The sequence below is a fragment of the Dreissena polymorpha genome, chromosome 6 (assembly GCF_020536995.1).
Source record: "Dreissena polymorpha isolate Duluth1 chromosome 6, UMN_Dpol_1.0, whole genome shotgun sequence".
NCBI lineage: Eukaryota > Metazoa > Mollusca > Bivalvia > Myida > Dreissenidae > Dreissena > Dreissena polymorpha.
This window is the reverse complement of record NC_068360.1, coordinates 85,913,087-85,934,642: the sequence shown is the minus strand read 5'-3', so window position 1 is coordinate 85,934,642 and position 21,556 is coordinate 85,913,087. Positions and strand designations below refer to the sequence as shown.

At 33.2% G+C, this 21,556-nt stretch overlaps 1 long non-coding RNA gene across 1 annotated transcript; it reads right to left on the bottom strand.

Annotated features, from left to right (window-relative positions):
- Positions 1–1,050: 1,050 nt before the first annotated feature.
- LOC127833309 (uncharacterized) lies at positions 1,051–19,033 on the bottom strand. Its single transcript, XR_008027331.1, has 3 exons — positions 18,902–19,033; positions 3,017–3,137; positions 1,051–1,186 (listed from the first exon to the last, which is right to left on the bottom strand). It is a non-coding gene; the product is annotated as an uncharacterized LOC127833309 (long non-coding RNA).
- Positions 19,034–21,556: the final 2,523 nt, after the last annotated feature.

Genomic DNA, 21,556 nt, shown 5'->3' with positions numbered 1-21,556 from the left:
TGACCTTGATCATGACCTTGACATTGAACCACCAACATGGTGCAGCTCCATGAGATACACATGCAAGCCAAATATCAAGTTGCTATCTATAATATTGCAAAAGTTATGGCAAATGTTAAGTTGACGATTTGACCCATATATTTGACCTTTGACAATTGAAGGATGACCTTGAGACCTTTCACCACGCAAAATATGCAGCTCCAGAGATACACATGCAGGTCAAATATGAAGTGGCTATCTTATATATTGCAAAAGTTATGGCAAATATTAAAGTTTGGACGCAAACCAACAAACTTACAGACAGGGCAAAACACTTGTCCCCCAGTATATACAGGGGGACATAAAAAATGAAACTTTCAAATGGGAATTTAGGGGCATTCATGTTAGGGTCAAATATAACATAAATGAAGATTGGGGAATAGACAAAAATTTGGGCCCCAAATTTGACAAAAAAAACAGCGAAATTGCATTTTTATATTCTTTTGGATGTACGTGACTCGGAATGAAACTGGGTCTAAAATAGTGTTTAGATAAACAGTCTGACCAAGTTTCATCAAGATGAAGTCATACATGTAGCTTCAAAGCATGGTTATTAGATTTTTCTACGAATTGTAGGTATACGTGTAACAATATGTAGCCTAGAGATTAGAATAAAGCTACAATTTGATGACATTCAATGCACAATTATTGACACTGGGTTAACCATAATGCTCACATGAGCACATAGAGAATAAAACGTTAAAGAAAAAATTTAAGCCGGACTTTCTTAACCTTCGAACCCCTTTTTTTAATGTTAATTTAACTTAACATTTGTTTTTCTATTTCCGACGTAAAAATGTTTGTGCAATTATTTTTATGTGTGTTTTTTTTTTCTTTTGAAATAGTGAACTTAAAAAAAAAACAATATATACCAATATGTTATGAAAGACAGGTGCACCTTCCACTTATACATTACATTATCAGTATTTCTGCAAAACACATTCTCTCTTCTTTTTGTGTTCTGCTCGGCAGTACTCCACAAAATAGGAACTATAGGGACATGGGGCCTTACATGATCATTGGTCCTCTCCTTGCCACTGCCAGTGGATTGTATTACATATTTACCCGACGACCGCTTGTTTTTATAGTTTTCATCTTCTTTCTCAGCCATTATCTGATAAGGGCTCTTTTCCTCTGGTGACATTAACTGGAAGGAAAAAATGAATTATTTCGTAAAAAATTAAGTCGTAAAAATGTTGTTTCCATGAATTTGGCCTCAAGAATGGTTACAAGGTTTTTTGTGGTTTCGACCTTGTGGCCTAGTTTCAGGAGGCATGAACCCAGATTAAAACTGAGCCTGGATATTAAACGGATAAATATTCAAGTGTCATTTTAGGAATGGCCAAGGCCCTTTGGATGGGGAAAATCATATAGTTTTTTAAAAAATTGGGACATTGAATTTGTTATTTGCTAACAGAGCATTTAAATTGACAATACAAGTGTTTCCAATATTATATTTACTGAGTTCAAACTTACCGGGGCCTTGTTGCTCAAAACTTTAAACGCCAGTCTGTTAAGTTTAGACCCAAATACAATTATTTGTAAAGCCATACTTTTATAAGACATTTTCAAATTATTCGAGCAAATAAATGTGTTTACAAATAGCACATAATATATTTAGAAATGTAAGTACTGAAGTCATCCAAAAAATTAACACCTGTTAGCTCAATTAGCCGTCCAAGTTTTGAGCAACCATGCCCTGGGTATGAACTTGAAATGCACTAAGTGACCCCGTGATCTAGTTTTTGACCCGGCATGATCCATATTTGAACTTGACCTAGATATCATTTAGACACAACTTCAAACCAAATTAGGAGTCTGACATCCGCTTCGTGTTCTTTCAGTCTTTGTAGCGGATGTCAGACTCCAAAGGGAAATACCAGTCGCCGAGCATTTCAACTCCCTCGAACATAGTATGGACGACATGGGTGTCAGCATACTCCAGTGTATTCGGGATGATTCGGGATCGTATCGAAAACTAAAAGAATTGTCATGGATCCAAAAACTCAAAACAGAGGTTCACAATGGACTGAATACGAAATCAACCTCCGAAATACTATGGCAAGAATATAGACAGTGAAATTAAATGTCAGATACTGGTGCATGTTTTGTATCACAAGAATAATATTCAATTAATCAAGAATTTTCAATTGTTAATAATATGATGATGATGATAACTATAAGAGTCTTAATACATATAAGTAATGTGATGATATAGTTAGGTTATGATGATGATGATGATGATAAGTTTAATGATAATGAAGTTTGGCATTATTGTTAGTAATAGTATTACTTGTATATTATTTTTTTATTATAATTAATGTTATTATAATAATTATTGTAACACAAACATGAATTATCATTTTAAGCAGTACTATAGTTCTTATTTATTTGATAATTGATTTATAATTATAATTAATAGGGTTTTTATTTATTTAATTTTTTGTAATCATTTGTTGTATTTTTGTAAGAAGTAAAATATATGTATTTTTTTAATATTGATACTTGTGATTATACAATATTAGTGACGTTATTAATACAATTATTGATCTCATTATAATTATTAATATTTATCATTTGAATTATTATTATTATTGGTTATTCTTCTTCTTATTATTATTATAATAGATGTTTTCATAATGAGTTTATGATTAATTATCTCATTATAAAAATTATTACATTTTTATTATCATCACTATTGTTACAGTGAATTTGTACATGCATGTGTTTCTGGCGCTAATTTGCGTCACGGCCATTTCACGTCATTTCCTGTTTATTTGTTTTTTAACGTCAATATAAAATTGTTGTGTTGTTAAGAAATAGAAAGAAAATGTAGTTAATTTGTTAAAACAGACTTTGAAAAAGCCTCTTTAGGCGAAATATAGCAGAAATGATTGAAACTTATTCTGTGTTAATTTATATTTATCCTTACTGGATATGCATGGTAATTAGGTTTCTGTAGAGTATTCGGACATACTTTCCACTTATCCCTTAACTCCTTCCTTTCTTCTTTTGGTGTGTTTAGCTCAAAAAAGTCATAGGAGCTCCTGCGACGCTTTAGTAGTGGTCTTTTGGGAGGCATTACTCTACTTTTCTATCTACAACACAAGAAAATTTTCACTTCATAATATTAAGTTCTGCATCAATGAGAATAAAATGCATTCATATTTGTTGACATAATAGGAAGAGTCACTGCCAAGACGAAAAACAATACAATACAATACAACAATACATGTACAAAGTTTAAGTGTATAAGAAAACTGCCCCCCCCCCTGGCAGCCATGTTATTCAACTGACCGGAACGATTTTCAAACTCAACTCTCATATCAAGGAAACAAATGTTCTGACCAAATTTCATGAAAATTGGGCCAAAAATGTGACTTCTAGAGTGTTCACATGTTTTCACTTAGTATATACATATAGAGAAAAATGCCCCGCCAACTGGCGGCCATGTTTTTTCACCGATCTGGATCATTTTCGAACTCGTCCGAGATATCAATAAAACCAATGTTTTGACCAACTTTCATGATGATTGGGCAAAAATTGTGACTTCTAGAGTGTTTACAATGTTTCTCTATAGCCAAATAAGGAAAACTGCCCCGCCCACTGGCTGCCATGTTTTTCAATGGACCGGAACCACTTTTGAACTCAACCAACATATCATTAAGGCAAACATTTTGACAAAGTTACATGAAGATTGGGCATGAAATGTGACTTCTACAGTGTTTACAAGTTGTTTTTTTTTTTGACCTAGTGACCTAGTTTTTGACCCGGCACGACCCAGTTTCAAACTCGACAGAGATTTCATTGGGACAAAGCTTCTGACATGAAGATCGGACAATAAATGTGGCCTCTAGAGTGTTTACGAACAAATGTGGACGGACGACTGACGACGGACAAAGACCGGTCACAAAAGCAATCAGGTGAGCTAAAAATATAACATTAGCTATGTATGGCTATTTACCGACATATCATAACAACGTAACATGTAACAATTAGCATGTGCGAAATTCAATAAGAATAAATAAATAACTATAAAACATAAAGAGTATCGTATACTGAAATGAAAGATCTAAGGTAGGTTTTAAAAAAAGAACATAAATACATTGTACGATTAAAAATATGTGTTGTACCTGCTGATCTTGACTTATAAATGTATAAAAGCTGCCTTAAGAGAATGAGGATAAAAACTGAATAAGAACTAGTGACCTGAAAATCAATAGGGGTCATCTGCCAGTCATGATCAATGTACCTATGAAGTGTCATGATCCTAGGTGTAAGCGTTCTTGAGTTATCATCCGGAAACCATTTTTCTGTGTCGAGTCTCCGTGACCTTGACCTTTGACCTAGTGATCTGAAAATCAATAGGGGTCATCTGCGAGTCATGATCAATGTACCTATGAAGTTTCATGATCCTAGGCGTAAGCGTTGAGTTATCAGCCGGAAACCATTTTTCTGTGTCGAGTCACCGTAACCTTGATCTTTGACCTAGTGACTTGAAAACCAATAGGGGTCATTTGCGAGTCATGATCAATGTACCTATGAAGTTTCATGATCCTAGGCGTAAGCGTTCTTGAGTTATCATCTGGAAACCATTTTACAGGTTCGAGTCAACGTGACCTTGACCTTTGACCTAGTGACCTGAAAATCAATAGGGGTCATCTGCGAGTCATGATCAATGTAGCTATGAAGTTTCATGATCCTAGGCATAAGCATTCTTGAGTTATCATCCGGAAACGATTTTTCTGTGTCGAGATACCGTGACCTTTGACCTAGTGACCTGAAAATCAATAGGGGTCATTTGCAAGTCATGATCAATGGCGTAAGCGTTCTTGAGTTATCATCCGGAAACCATTCGGTGGACGGACCGACAGACCGACCGACGGACTGACCGACAGACATGTGCAAAACAATATACCACCTCTTCTTCGAAGGTAGGCATAAATATTGGCACAAAAAATGCAACAGATACAAAATGGATTTAAGACAAGAATATCAGTGAAACTGATGGATGCTCACCGATGATGCGCTTTGTCAATCTATGTGTTAATAACCACCTAAAAAAATCTATTATTAGCCTCAGGGACCTTTACCTTTACCCCAGTGACCTCAAACGTCATTAAAAGTTAGAGGTCTATGCAAGGTACATACATGCCAAATATGAAAGAGATCGGTAAAGTATTGAAGGTGCTATGAGAAACTGTCAAAAAAGTGTTACGGAAGGAAGGAACTACAAACTGGCAACTATAATGCTCCACCGAAAATATTTCGGGGAGCATAAAAACTACTATCCCCTCAGATCAGATCTGCGAGGAACTGATCAGCATCTACCTCACAAAGCACATACATAAATACATAGTGTATTACATAGACTCACTTAAGATATAATGTGAGTGTGTGTTCATATCCTGAATAGCATACATGCACAACAGGAGCAGAGCCTCCACTCTGGTATCCTGAAGTCAATCAGAGCACCTCCCCTGGCAACATGGAGACCCCCAGGGATGCCAGGGGCTCTCCCCGCCCCCTCATCTGACAAGATCTTTTCAGAGCTGGGGGTTTGGAGCGTCCCTATTCCCAATATGTCTTATGAAAGGGAGTGGGTACTCAACCTTTCGGCATACCTACAAGAGGGAGTGCGGACCCAGCCCCTGCATAAAAAAAGAATAAAAGGCAAAATAAAAAACTAAGCATAAAACAAACAAGGGAGAATGAACTAATCTAGCAGATTAACATAGGATGTATAAAAAAGAAAGGCAGAACAACTCAGATACTGAATTTATAAACAGGGTGCATGAAATGTAACTAGGCATGGTCAAAGCAAAAAGTACAGGTACAACTCTCTTCACTCCATGAGCTTATCAGGCTTTTAAACTGATTGAAATTACTTTCATCCCTAGTGTTGAGGGAGCTTATTCCATAGTTTGGCAGCATAGGAGCGGAAGGAGTTGGTGCCATAACCAGTGGTTCTCACCTGTGGTAAATCAGCTGTTCCAGTGTACCTAAGAGTAATTTTGTTTTTCTTATTAAGGAGATCATGTAAGTATGTTGGTCCTTGTTTATTAATAATCTTAAAGGCTTTAAGTGCCATAGTCCTCATACTTCTTAATTTAATAGAGGGCATTTTGGACCGAGATAAAAGGGTTTGATAGTCAGAATTGCAATCACTGTAAATGAAACGCAGGGCCCTTTCCTGTATCTTTTCAATCTTTTTGGTATTATGCTCCCCACAAAAGTGCCAAGTAAGAGGGCAGTAATTAAAATTTGACAGGATGAAAGAATAATATATACTTAATTTTTCTTATCTACACAAATATTTTCGGATTCATTTTAATATAATAAGTTGTCTTGAAGCCGTTTTACCTATATTTGAAACATGTACATCAAATTTGAGTCTGAAATCAATAGTGACGCCGAGGAGTACCACACTATCATCACATTGAATTTTAATATCATCAAGGTTAAATGTTATGTTTTCTTTTTTGGTTTTATTACCAATGGCCTGGAACTTATCAGGATTAGCTTTCATTTGGTTGTTCTGAAACCAATTTATAAGAGACATGCTATCTTTTTCTAGCGTTTTTACCACATTTTTTATATCAGAATCCGCATGAGACGGTGTGTTATCATCCAGGGCTTCCCCTGGCTCAATTTTTTTAGCCGAATTTGTCTTGCTATTGCTTAATTCTTCTATTTTGGGCTACTTTAATGGTTTTAATGAAGAAAAGGTTGTAGCCAAATAGAATTTTCTTAAGCCAAATAGGTCATTTTGTAGCCATTGGCTAAATTGGCGAATGGCAGAGTAAGCCCTGATCATCTGCATAGTTGTTTAAACTACCATTATTTACAAAATGAAAAATGTCATTGAAGATGTTGAAAACGACAGGTCCTTATATGGAGCCCTGTGGAACACCCTTATGTAGTTCTTTAAAATCACAAGTTAGAGGACCTATTTTGACACATTGCTTTCTGTTGCTTAAGTAGCTATGTATTTAGTTTAAAGCAGATTCTGGTAGACCATACAATTTCAATTTTAGTAGAAGAAAATCGTGTGGCAGATAGTCAAACGCCTTAGATAAATCCATTAAGACTGCAACAACAAATTTGTTTTGGTTACATGCAAGTTTCCAGTTTTCAATTATTTTAAGAAGAGTGCTCTCGCATCCGTAACCTGGTCTAAAAGCTGATAGGTAACTATTAAAGTGGGAGGAAAGAAAATCTGATAGTTGTTCATTTATTGCACTTTCAAAAATTTTTGAGATTACTGGTAGGATACTCATTGGTCTATAGACCGTTCCAGAATTAAGTCATTACATAATTATCTCCCCTGAATACTCTCCGCGTCCGCCATTACACTGCTGCTTAACAATCGGTAACATATATAAGAGAGCACCGATTATTCAACGGATGAATTTCTTTCTAAATTCTAAGGCCGTCATTACATGGTCTTGGTTGTCTAGGAAAACTAACACATTGACACATTAAAAAAGCATTAATAAAATTAAATGCAATATATTTCATTTGATTTTTTGCATCAATCTTAAAATCGTGTATGCCTTTGCATTCCAGTGTTTAATTGCCACTTTGTTCTGCATAATCCGATTATCCGTTTTGATCAGATATTGTCTTAACTAACCACTTGGTGTCATAAACCACACTGGGTGGCAGATGACAGTCTGGTCATTAAACACAATTAATGATGCCACCATGTCTCATCTTTCAGGTAGTATTAAGCAGTCATTTGGTTAGATAATTTATCTCCGACATACTTAACAGTTGCGTAAATTTTATATGTTACATATTTTACAAATTAAAAGTTAAGTCCAATATAGAATATCAGAAATTGTACACCGTAAAGATACAAGCCCATTTTATTTATGAAAAAATAAAGTATTTTATAAAATTATAAAATTTACGTAAAAACATTAAACGTATTTAGCGGGTATCGGTTAATTAAAACTACGTCATTCCGTATGAAGATTTGATGTTACGGAAATGCACGAACGATATCATAAAAACAAGAAATTACATTTGACACCAGAGGTAAAAACATATTTTAAAAAAATATATGTATATAAATATATGTGTGTTAAAATGTTAGATATTTGTCACTCATACTCACTAGTAACGAGTTTTCAATATACATGAGTACACAGTTCAATTAACATCATGTGAAGATGTGTTTTTTTCAGTTGTATATTCCTCAATAGCGTCATTCTATGTACAAAACCCATCAAATTAAAATTACATGTAAATACTGTCATGCGCTTTTCTTTTAATAGGTCCTTGTAGTATGTTTATTTTCAAAGCACTCCTTACACTTTCTATCACTCATTTGTTTATCACACTAGCGTACTCATGCCATTGATAATTATAATTTTATAATAAGATGTATATCTATTGTAATTTATTGAAGCTTTTCTGCCAAAAAATATACCGGCTTATGCATAGAGCTCTTTGCTGTGTCAAATTGTCGGCCGTTCAGTCTTCAGATAATCTTTACTTTGATGCTAATGCCGCGTTTTTAAAGTTGCAAATAAATGTATTAATAAATTCGTTTGGCACTAAATAATATGTTTTTAAAATATTATTTAGGTGTTTTTTTTTCGGATTTTTTGTGTGTGGATTAACTGACTTAACATTTGGTGTCGTTATCCATATGTTTTGCGTTACTTCAAAGACCTATAAAATACATTTTTTAGTATTTTTAGCTTTATAGCTGTTAAATGATTCCAAGATGAAAATCTATTTAACTAGATATATCACATAGATCACATTCTCTTCATCTTCCGTATGATCACATAAAGATCGTCTAGATCAATATCACTCTCTTATGATAAAAAGCTTGTTTTTTAACGTGAAAAAATTCAATCTCAAAAAATAATATAAATTCAACCAAATTTTTTTTATCTCTGATATCAGTTAGAACATGAAAAATAATGGAAGGCGTATCAAAAATGTCATACTTAATATAATAAGTTATGATTTTGGAATGTAGATTTTTACCAATTGCGACCAATAACAAACAATTAGCGGTAATTAATTGCGCGAGAATCTTTTATAAGTATTAATTAAAATATAATCTGCTTGATGTTGCGGCTATTAAAATCAACACAACAATACATGCGTGAATTGTTTGTGAAACGTTAAAAGTAACAAGTCTAATCAAAGACATAATATGAGCGACTGAACCGGCAAATTTTCGCCGATGATTACCACTTGATGACAGACAAAAAAAAACAACAACACAAAAGCATCTTAAACATTTTATTTGTAACAATCAATCTCAACTTCAAACACTCATTATAACAACAAAAATGTGATTATCGCCTCACATTAATTTATTAAGTAATGTATTTATCCGACAACGGTGAAGCGGGTATTCTCTACGTCTTTGGCTTTTGGAATCGCAGACTCGCACAAGTCTTCTCAAAAAAGTGTGTGAAATGTACGTTTTAAGTACGTTTTGCGCGCGTTAAACGTGGCGGTATTGGCACTGCGTTTTATGTGCGCCTTTTCTTATCGAGTGAGTTTTTAACAAAAACAAACAAACAAAAAACTGTGCGCTTTTTGTGGGTAAACGTGCGCTTTTATGTGGGTTAAACGTGCGCTTTTTATAAGTGCGTTTTGACTGCCATTTATGTGTGTAAAATGTGCGCTTTTAAGTGGGTTAAAACAGCGCTTTTGACTTTAAACATATCTTATTTCCAGATAATGACATTATACAAATATATACATTGGTCCATACATACAAAATGGAAAAAGGATTAGACCTGAAGTTCTTCAACATTATCGGGGGTCCTTCCCTTGCGATAGTTTTAACATGTTGTAATGGTGACAGATTTACATAAAATATTAATCATGTCATTTACACAGCGCTTTTCGCGAGTTAAATGTGCGCTGTTTTATTTAAAAAGCGCACATTTAACTCACTTAAAGCGCATTTATAACCCACATAAAAACAAACATGTGTGTCAACTGTGCGCTTTTATGTGGGTTAAACGTGCGCTTTTTATAAGTGCTTTTTTGACTGCCATTTATGTGTGGAAAATGTGCGCTTTTAAGTGGGTTAAAACTGCGCTTTTCAGCGAGTTAAATGTGCGCTTTTTTATTTTAAAAAGCGCACATTTAACTCGATTTAAAGCGCAGTTTTAACCTACATAAAACGCACAATTTACGCACATGAATGGCAGTCAAAAACGCACTCACAAAAAGCACACATGTGCGTTAAAGGTGCATCTTTTGCCTTAACAGTTGATTTAATTATATGCTGTTAAAAGTTTTTTTTAATTCAGATACGCAATAAAAACCAATAATTATACACAAATATATTTGTGTATTTTAAATAATTACAAGATAATTCAATTTTATACTTTAATGTACACCAACATTTGTTAAGATACATGAGTAATTAAATATCAATGACAATTTGATGAAATAAATATAAACTTAATTAGATTATAAATAAACAAAACATAATAGCATACTAATAAATAACATGTACAGTATATACACAGGAACATCTATATACATAAAAAAGATGAGAATCAATCAAGGCCTGTCATTTCTTTGAGGCGGCGGAGTGCGGCTCTCATCTTTCTGTCCACGTCTGCCACCAGCCGGTCAAACTTCTTTGCAACTATTATATTGTCATGGCCTTTGCCCGGTGTGTCTCGTGCATGATCTCATTTGATCAGGTCCTGAAAGTTATTTTATAATGTAAGTGTTGAATATTGCTGTTATGGTAATCTCGTTGCTATAAAAATTATAAATTTAAATCAAAACTAGTTTGTTTGCTTGTTGTTTTTGTTTTTTTTTTGCAATTTTAATCCCCTGATCACATGTGACTTAACGCTTTTTATAAATAAATACGTTTGGTAGAAAATACTGTTTGAAAATGTACCAAGATACGTGGTCTCATTTGGCTGTGTGGACTGGTCGGAAGTGTGACGCCTTTAACATGCAATAACCAGTACCCTGTATAGTTTTACCTCTTAACAAATCCAGCTTTTCTTGGTCAAGGAGAGGGCGTGGCTTTCCCACTCCTGATCTCCTCATGTTGGCCAGCTTGTGCAGGGTAAACCTGGTATTCAAGTCAATACATCAGGTAGTCTCCCTTTTGCTCCCTTTTTTGGCAGGCGATGCGATGATGCACATTCTTTCCAAAGGATCTTCTAATCAATGTAAATTTCACGGTCACCATGGGGTTTAACCTTTAAATTTAAAATATATCAGTTCTCATTTAATATGGGGAAAAAAATATGTTCATTAATGACCAAAAATAGGTATAAATAACATTTAAGATGACAATAACCATAAAATACAGCCATAATAATTCAAATGGTGTTGTTTTTCCTTAAAATTGCATTGCATTTACTCATCAATTTACATTTCCCAGTGACAATACATAAATATGATAATGATCATAATTAATTCAATAAACTTAATAAAAAAGGGGTTGCAGAATTGAAAATACAAACCTGTTACAACAGACTGTTCTTCAGTATTCCAAAGTACAGGCAGTTGTTGAACTAGACCATATCACTTTATATGTCTTTACCACCCACTTTGAATCTCCTTTGCAACAAACATATTGTTGATTTACACATTGTACATATCGAGAATATCGAGATATCCGATGTCGAGATAACGAGAGTGGACTGTAGTAAATACACTTTGTTTTCATCACACACTACTTCACGCTGAAAGTATTTCAAGACATTAACACTAGAATTATATGTCTTAATGTTGCTCAAAATTTTATAATACCTTAAATTTTAACTCAAAGAAAGTCAGTGGCTGAAACAAGTTTGTTTTCAATAGCTTCCTGCACTTCAACCAATCAAAAGTCGCTTGTTTCGAAATAGATGGTGCCTCAACCAATCAAAAGTCTATCAACACCCCTTTGTTAGGCTTAGATGGAGCACTGATAGGGATTTATGTTTATGATGCTAATCTCTTATCTGATCTACTGTCTCAGCCAATTACTCAATCTGGGAAATACATGTATCCACTGATAGGCACACTTCAACACCAAAATATTTATTGAATAATACACAGCACCATTAGCATACTATATTTAATTGTGAATATTTTAATATAACATGCTGAATGGTGTTAGCAAATAATAGTAATATTATCAATATTATTTTAATTACCTTTTAAAATGTATGTTAATAGTCAATGTGGTAGACATTAATTGTATTGGGGTATAAATATCAGTATAAGAAAGTTCATATACTTATTTTTTATGTTGAGGAAATATAATTGATACTATCAAGCCCACATAATTTTTTTGACACTTTCAATATTTTTAATTAGTTACCCACAGTCTGATTTAGGTGGAAATTTTTAGAAATGTTTGAGATTAAAAAGAAAGCAATGTTATATGCATTGAAATTGTATTATAAGTATATAAACATTAAACAGGTTCATATGCACAACCAGTAACCGCTTTGAATTAAAACTGCACCTTATATTATAACAGGTTGCTGAGGTATATGCCTATGTTTATTCATTTGATGCAAATAAATTGTTAGAGCCTGCAACAATTTTGTTTCTTGGGCAATTTCTGTACAGCATTTGCTAAACGGTTATTAAAGACGCACTTTTTAAGAAGTGTGTTAAACATGTGTCTTTTTAGGTACATCCGTTAAAAACAGATCATATGATAAAGACGCACTAATGAAATAAAAGACTAACTTATGCTTAAAAAAGACGCACATCAAAAAGAAAAACGCACTTTTGTGAGAATAAACCCACATCTGTAAATCTTAAAACACACTTCTTAGATAAAAGACGCAATTCCTAGATAAAAGACGCACTTCTTAGATAAAAAAAACACATTTTGCTCACATCTACACTCAAAAGCGCACTTACAGATGAAGAAACACACACAAAAACAAACTGTTTCACTTAAATAACGCACTTGAAAAGCAAAAAACGCACAAAATGCGCACTTAAATGCACTTGTGAACACTGAAAACGCATATATTAACAAAAAACACAGAATTAAACGCACTTTTAAGTGCGCTAAATGCGTGTTTTGGTAAAAAGTGCGTTTTAAATTGACAAGGGAAGTTAGCAGCAGTGTAATGGCGGACAGTCACGTGACTGACAATATGGTGGCAGTCAATTTATCGATTCTGGAACGGTATATAGTTACCTTTGTCTACAGTGCTTTTCTTTTTATGGATTAAAGTTACTTGTGCAGTTTTAAGACTATCTGGAAATGATGACATTTTAAAAGATGTATTAATAATATTTGTTAGTGGTTTGACAATAGATGGCTTAGCTGGTTTGACCAATTTAGATGAAAGTCTCTCATAACCTGTTGCTATTTTAACACACAATTTATTGATTTGTTTGTCTACAAAGGATTCCTCAATAGGGTAGAAATTGATCCAATTGCTGAATTTACATAACAGTTCAGTTAACCCTTTATTTTACATCGAATGTTGTATGGTAAAAAGCTGAAAATATACAAAGAGAAAAGAAATACATTAAAACCTTATTATTAATTCTAAACGATACAATGATAGTCAAGTAATGCATCATATTATGAAAATAAAGGAGCGAAACGATAAGTACGAAATCAGGGTACGAAACATTATTGGCTAAAACATTTACTTATACGGGTTCCTTAGACATTTCTATACTAACAAAGTCATAACGAGATCATATTTCAACAAAACAAACGTTAAATTACTTACACCGTGAGGGGATAAGGGTTAAGACTATATTTTTTGTAAATGCGGGAAAAAACATCCGCTTTAAGTACGTGTTATTTTTTTAACATCGGAAAAATAAATCTAAAGAAACTAACGACAAAAAAACGGTTACAACACAGGAAGCATCTTCCAGATGCATTTGAATAAACATAAAATTAGAATGTTATTTCAATCAAGCACATTTAAAAGAAAATATTCGAGACTTCAATTTGGATCAGACAGCAACAAATTAAACCAAAAAGCACAGATAAGCTCTCCATTATATGACCTCTACGCAGAAATTGGGGTTATGGATCCCGAGTAAACTTGCGCCCTGTTATGGTTTCGTGCATCGTCGGATACCCACGGCTGCTGATTACGCTCCGCTCATACATCACGAGAGTAACGTAATGAATAGACCGGGGGTGTCCGACAATGGGTTTCGTGCAGTGACATCAGTTGAGATCAATACGCTGCGCTATAATGGATTTTCAATAACAGAGGCAAACAAAACCACACGCGAAAGGTAAGTTACTCAGTTTTTCATAATTTCTATCTTAAATATTAGTTTTTGAGACAAGGTACACGGGGTGCAGGATCACGTTGTGGGGTTCCCAATTAAACGTTAATGGACGTAAACACACCGGTAAGTGGTGCTTTTTTCCGAATAACTTTTTAAAATAATTTTTGTTAAGAATTTGAACTAGTGCATAAAAGACAGATTTGTATGCTGCTTATGGTAATGTGCGATACATTAGACTTACTTTATTTAATAAGCATGTGTTCTTGTTAAAAAATTATATGTGTACTGCATTCATTTATACCGTTATGTTTCATGCAACGTGAAATTTTGTCACCGAAAATGGGTTAACAGCGCTTTGTGCAATACAATGGTTTATTTCAATGAGTACAGCAGCTAAAATTCTGCGTTAAACCCATTTATGCCTAGTGGACTCTACCATCATTCTAAATTGGGTCAATTTATTTCCAAAATAAGGGATGTCTAGTATATTTATTTCTATATTTAGAATATTTATTACAGAAATTCCTTGAAATTTTGTCACCGAAAATGGGTTAACAGCGCTTTGTGCAATACAATGGTTTATTTCAATGAGTACAGCAGCTAAAATTCTGCTGCGATAAACCCATTTATGCCTAGTGGACTCTCCCATCATTCTAAATTGAATCAATTTATTTCCAAAATTAGGGATGTCTAGTATATTTATTTCTATATTTAGAATATTTATTACAGAAATTCCTTTACGTAAACAGCGCAGACCCTGATGCTACGCTGTTTGCCAAGGCCTTTTTTCTAGACGCTAGGAATAAATGGATTAATGACGTTATGATGCGCAAGTTGAAAACATCTTGTTCATCAAGACATAGTCTCTTATATATGAATCTGAATATTTATTCTATCAATGATTTAATGTAATTTAACTGCATTTTCAATGATCTGTAAAAGGTCTAGTTCATATATAATCAATATATCAGTTGTTCGTGAAGGATGTTTTCAATAAAGACTTTAATATTGTTGCTCTCCAAATTTCCTACTTCATTTGTGGGACAAAAAAAACTTATCAATAAATGGATTGAAAAAGGCTTGCCCAGAAGCGCCAACCGGCATTTATTACTTGTCTAATGCCAAAGCAGTTATTGATCAGGAAACATTAACAATAGACAAAATAGTCTCATAAAGTTGGACAAACAACCAAGTCAATAAATAATGATAAAATTGGACGAACAACAGCGTCCTGAGAATAATGATAATATCCACATGTATGCAAGCAAGAAATATAGCATGACATACACTATCAACATATATATTATGTAAGGACTAAATATATTATGGACATACATTGCAAAGTAAGAAACAAAGTAAAACAAGACACAATGAAATGACGTGCATAATGTCCATATTGCCATCTATCTATGTTTCAAGTTTCATGAAAAAATATTAAGAACTTTTAAAGTTATCGCACGATCCAGAAAAGTGTGACAGACTCACGGACTGACATACTGACGGAAACACAGAGCGCAAACCATAAGTCCCATCCGGTGAAACCGGTAGGGGACAAAAAGGACAATCACCATGAAATCGACTAACAAAACACAACGTAATAATGAAGGAGGAGAGGGAGGATGGTAGTTAAAATTGCGTTTTAAAAACCAATGATCGGCGCAGTGCTCAAAACTGTTGAAGAATGTTGTAACTTCTGTTATAAAAGGGTAGGTTGCCGCGCAGTTAATACAAAAAAATAAGCAAAGGCTGCACACCAGTCACAGTGTTAACAAAGGGAGGTACACTACAAACATATATATCAATGTGTAAATCTTTCGTACTATCAATTATATTTTGAAATCATCGTTAAAGTCGCAACACCCAGTATGGAGTGTATTGGATGCACATGCGTCCAACACTGTGAAATGTTGTACAATCGGTTTGTATAAATGACGAAAGCTGATTGCTTGTTTTCGTGAAGTCGGTCTCAACCTCCAAAGACAAGAGCAGGTGATAATGCTTTAATAGTTCCACAAGGTCCAGGTTGTTAGTTTTGCTCAATTTCTGTGACTTTGTCTTTTTGTTTTGATCATATTCATGTTCCTATATACGATGAACCTAACATCCTCTAATCTCTGGCAGCGGTTTTAATAGGGCCCCTGTCAGCAACACCTTGTCATTAACTTTGTTCATGAAAGAAGATGAATAGCACCTGTGCTTCTTTTGTGAAACCTACAAATAGTAATCATTTAATGAAAATAAGTAACAAACATAACATGATATTACCAGCATAACGCTTCTAGTTACAATTTTATTTAGCATATCCCCCCCAAAACATCCGGACTTCAAATTAAATTTAACGCATACACCTTTTTAGTTGGTCGCGCTAGCGGGCAACTAATGTAGATGGAGTTTTGCAAGTCAGTCTGCTGTTAACAACGCTAGGAACGATAACCACCGCGTCTGCCTGTTTATACTTCACTGGTACACTGCAGACAGCAAAATGTGTGTATGTAATCAATAGTGTTATACAGCTTGTGTGATGACATTGGTCAGTCTAATGTTTTACAGCTTGTGCGACGACATTGGCAAGTTTATCATTGAAATCTGTACATACTGGCTGCTTTTTAGGGACAACGGGGCTTAATGCATGTCAAATAAGATAAGCCTGTGCAAACTGATTAGCCTGTGCAATGCGCTCAAGCTAATCAAGAACGACCCTTTCTGATTTTATGGTTTTTCGTTTAAAGAGAGTCTCTGGTACTGGGATGACAATTAATGCATATGCAGTAAGACCTGTTTTCCCAAAATGAAGCTTAAATTATCTTTTTTATAAATGATTTGAAAAAAGATAAAGTGATATTGACTAAAAAGTAACCTCGCTGACAAGGCAAAGAAACCAAATCACTTTTAAATCAAATAAAAAACCAATCAGTTATAAATTTTTACCTTGTGGCATTTTTAGTAAACATGTAAATGGAACCTTTTCACAGTTTGTCATTAAATGCTTAATATTGATAATTATAAACATTGGATATTAAAAGCTCCATTAAAAAAAACTAAAATAAAATTAAAAAAACAAAAAACAGTTACCCTCAACTGGGCTCGAACCACTGGCCCCTGGAATAAAAGTCTATCGTTTAGACCACTCGGCCATCCTTGCTCATACAATGAGAGATGTATGAAGATGAAAAATATATCTACAACAACATTACTCTCCAAATTATTAAATCGTTTAATTTTGTCAATTTACAAAAACGTGAAAAGGTCCCTTTAATATTTTCAGACTTGCAAATTGAATGAGTTCAATACACTGTTAGATCTTAAATCATGAATAACTTACAGGTTTAGTGGTTGCCTGTTAGCCTGGGGCCAGTAGATTGAATCCCAGGAAACTGAATTTCAAAAGAGGGTTACAGTTGGGCTAAAAAGCAGGGCAAATAGCTTTTTCAAAGCTTGAACAACTCGATCCAATTAAACATAGAATACAAATTGGCGACTGTGGATCAATTAGGCCTAGGAAATGATTCAATTCCGGCTCACAACAAGACATGATGCATTAAAAGTCTGTCATGTCGGAAAACTTGTTGCTCAATAATTCTAAGAAAAAAGATACAGTATTAGATACACATAACACAACATGTACATGATTCTAGGCTTGTTATTCTTGAGCAAGGAAACCAAAATTCTAAAGATGGTTGCCAGTGCAGCAACCTATTGTGAAAAAAGAGACATATTGTTTTTATTTTGACGAGGTTATCTCTTTAAGATAAACATGAGGATAAACAGTCCACACGCATCTCGACCTGTGCTTTAAGACACACTCTATAAATTTGAATGGGTTGTGTACATTTCAAACTTGCGATATAAAAAGCTATAACATAATTTTGAAAACTGAGTTGCGTATAAGATTATGCAATACCGAACAACTTTAGTGCCTTCAGCGCTTTGATTCGTAGTGAAAATAAATCTATTTATACATACGACAGTTGTTGTTCCTTATGTGAAAAATAGCTGTTTCAAAGGTAAGACATGGTTGATTGGTTTGCAATTGATGTATTTTAATGTATTTTACTTAATATGCACAACGTGTGAACACTACACCCAATTTTCTTTGCAAATAAGACCTTGGGACAATACATCGATTGTATCTGCAAAAGCTCACTGTTTTCATTCATAAGTCACGTGACTTTGAAGGAACAAAACGTAGTAAATTGTGCGTACCATAAAATCGGTTATTTGATAACATCAACGGATGTCGCTTATGTATCAAACGGAGGCAAAACAAAAATGGCGTCGAAATTGAAATACCGCGAAAATAAGGATGCTGACTATAAATAAACATTTTCAAATTTCAGAAAATGAATTCACACATTCCGTAGACATTTATGTCATGTTCTCATAACCATTAAATAATCTCCAAAAGCATTTTTTCTGTAAATTCTTAATTGTTGAACAATGACGACGATGTTGTTTGAAACTTTCATATTTATTACATAGATAGATCATATGAGCTCACACATTATTTCAAAGTTCCCAAATTGCCAAACATTGTTATGCCTATCACTCTAATCTGCTTTTTAAAATTAATGTTTTCATTTTTGATTATAACATTGTTTACGGCTCAAAATAAAATATTTACATATCATACCTCGCAGTACAGCTACTACTAGTCCAAATAATTAAGCGTAATTTACCCTCAATCTACCCTGTATATCGAAATTTCGAGAGGATCACGTGACTTTGCGGGGTTCCCAAGTAAACGTTTATAGACGCAAATGTAATGATGAGATGAGATGTAAACTGTATTAAAAAGTATACACTGGCAGTATCGACAGGATAACGCCAGTGAATGGAAACAGGTAAACAGAGATTTTCTCAGCGAGCTGTACATATCAGTTTACCACTGACTTTTATACATTCCTCTGTAATTATGGTGTTTTATTGTTGTGTTCCGAATTGCCAAGCTTCAGGATTTGATGAAAATGTTTCAATGTAATTAATTATTTTTTAATCGAAAGACCAAATTTATGCTTAAGAAACACAAATGAAGCAATCTACCGTTAAGTTTCAGAACATATGTATGTAATAAAAAATTACAAGAAATGATAGTATTAAAAGTATGAATCAATAAATGCTTAAACTGAGCTTTGAACATTTATTAAATTATTTAAATTACAAGAGTATGTAAATTACAAGAACATTTATTAAAATATGTAAATTACCAGATTATGTAAATTACAAAAAAAATAGAATTAAAACTAAGAATCAATTAATTCTTAAACAGGGCTTTAAACATTTATTGAATTAAATGCTTAGGTTGAAGGCTTTTAACATTTATTAAATAATGTAAATTACAAGATTATGTAAATTACAACAAAATTTATTAAATTATGTAAATGACAAGATAATGTAAATTACAAGAAAAGATAGTATTAAAACTAAGAATCAATAAATACTTAATCAGGGCTTTTAACATTTATTAAATCATATTCTTAGGATGTAGGCTTTTAACATTTATTGTCCTCTACCGGTTTCACCGGAGGGGACTTATGGTTTGCACTCTGTTTGTCCGTCAGTCTGTCAGTCCGTGAGTCTGTGAGTCGGTCGCACTTTTCTGGATCCTGCGATACCTTTAAAGTTCTTCATATTTTTTCATGAAACTTGAAACATGGACAGATTGCAATATGGACATTATGCACGTCATTTCATTTTCTTCCTACGTCAAAAATTCTGGTTGACAAGGCAACCAATAAAAAATAATAATCTGACAATGGTGGAGCCGGTAGGGGACATATATTGCTTGGCAATAGTCTTGTTCAATTATGTTCATTACAAGATTGTGTTAATTACAAGATTATGTAAATTACAAGAAAAAATGGTATTAAAACTAAGAATCAATAAATGCTTAAACAGGGCTTTTAACAGTTATTAAATTACATTCTTAGGATGAAGGCTTTAAACATTTATTAAATTATGTAAATTACAAGTTATGTAAATTACAAGAATATTTATTAAATTATGTAAATTACAAGATAATGTGATTACAAGAAAAGATAGTAGTACAACTAAGAATCAATAAATGCTTAATCAGGGCTTTTAACATGTATTAAATTATTTTCTTAGGATGTAGGCTTTTAACATTTATTAAATTATGTACATTACAAGATTATGTAAATTACAATATAATGTAAATTACAAGAAAAGATGGCATTAAAACAAAGAATCAATAAATGCTTAAACGGGGCTTTTAACAGTTATTAAATTACATTCTTAGGATGAAGGCTTTTAACATTTATTATATTATGTAAATTACAAGATAATGTAAATTATAAGAAAGGCAGTATTAAAACTAAGAATCAATAAATTCTTAATTAGGGCTTTTAACATTTATTAAATTATATTCTTAGGATTCATTTAATTATACAAATTACAAGATTATGTTAATAACAAGAAAATTAAATAAAATTATGTAGATAACATGATTATGTAAATTACAAGAGAAGATAGAATTAAAACTAAGAATCAATAAATGCTTTAACTGGGCTTTAAACATTTATTAAATTATATTCTTAGGATAAAACCAGGTTCTTGACCTGCAGATGGCAAATTCTTCATGCATGTGTGATTATGTGGTGTTAATTGATTATTTATTACCGTTGCTGATAAGCATGGCCAATTGTTGAGAATACTTCATAACCCCATTCAACAGTTGTAAACCTCTAGTTATGTAGTGTATTGGAGAGATGCTTCTTTCATGTTTACCTGTTTCGCTGGCGCGGGAACAATCATTGTCAATAAAATTGAAGACATGAGTATTACCCACTTTGTTAGTATATATATATATATATATATATATATATATATATATATATATATATATATATATATATACAAGCCTCCGCAGTCTACTCAGTCTATTGCTAGCGCTCACCACATTCACGCGCACTATCAAGTTGCTTGATATGATAATATATTTATTATGGATGCATAAACACCTTATAACTTATAAACCATACGTGTAGTTTATTAAGTACAGCATAAACATGGTGTCAGAATATATTGCATCAGTAACACAATATACTAGTGAAATAAGGATATTAAAGAAATAAAGCTTAATTAGTATTAGATGATACACAATTAAATAAAGTTTGATAATGCAAACAAAAGATTTCTAACAGAAAAAAAGCAAATACATGTACCTTTACACATTACTACATGCTTCTTATAAATAGTACACGAATGTTAAATGTACTCAGTATAAAATATATATTAACTCACAAGTAATACTAAGAGCCTACTCTAA